Source organism: Tachyglossus aculeatus, chromosome 7 (genome assembly GCF_015852505.1).
Source record: "Tachyglossus aculeatus isolate mTacAcu1 chromosome 7, mTacAcu1.pri, whole genome shotgun sequence".
Lineage (NCBI taxonomy): Eukaryota > Metazoa > Chordata > Mammalia > Monotremata > Tachyglossidae > Tachyglossus > Tachyglossus aculeatus.
Window position 1 is genome coordinate 9420585 of NC_052072.1, and position 716 is coordinate 9421300.

General features: G+C 49.7%; 1 non-coding gene across 1 annotated transcript; it reads left to right on the top strand.

Annotated features, from left to right (window-relative positions):
* Positions 1-297: 297 nt before the first annotated feature.
* On the top strand, positions 298-435 carry LOC119931039. The gene has a single exon (XR_005451908.1). It is a non-coding gene; the product is annotated as a small nucleolar RNA SNORA7 (small nucleolar RNA).
* Positions 436-716: the final 281 nt, after the last annotated feature.

Below are 716 nucleotides of genomic sequence, written 5' to 3' on the forward strand. Positions count from 1 at the left end.
GAGCACTGTACTTGACATCTGGGAGAGTACAATATAACAGAATTGGTAGACACTATCCCTGCCCTTTAGGAGCCTACAATCTAATCAACTGGGGGGAACAGACATAAAATAAATTACAGATAAAGGAAACAACAGAGCATAAGTGCACGTGTCATGGGGGTAGGGGCGAAGTGGGTATCAAAGTGCTTAGGGAGAAGGATCCACAGGCCCAGGTGAGCAGTTGGGCTAAGGATTGTAGTTTCCAGGGGACATTCTCCCAGCTCAGGACAGGCAATTCAGCCACTGTAAGCAGCAACTCCCCTTTCAAGGTCGCATCTGGAGAGTTTCCAGTACTCTACCAGTCTCGACTACAGGAGGGAGGATCAAGCAGAGGCCTACCCATTCCATTCCTAGCTTGGGCAGTGGCTAGTGAGTGGAAGGCAATCTGCTATGAGTCAGAACTCCCCTGTGCTGGGCAACAGGGGCATAGGAGAGAGTCGAGGGCGGAAACTCGGAGGGAGGCAATGGTAAACCACTTTCGGATTTTTACCAGGAAAACTCTATGGATACACTACCAGAATGATTGTAGATGGAAGTGGGTCGTTCTGGGTTGGAGTGACTCGACAGCATAAGATAAGAAGCAGCAACTGTCATTGTTGCCATCATTGTTGTTGAGACTGAGGGATTCTGACCCACCTCCCCAGCCCCAAGAAGGATCTCCCCTTAGACCTGTACAG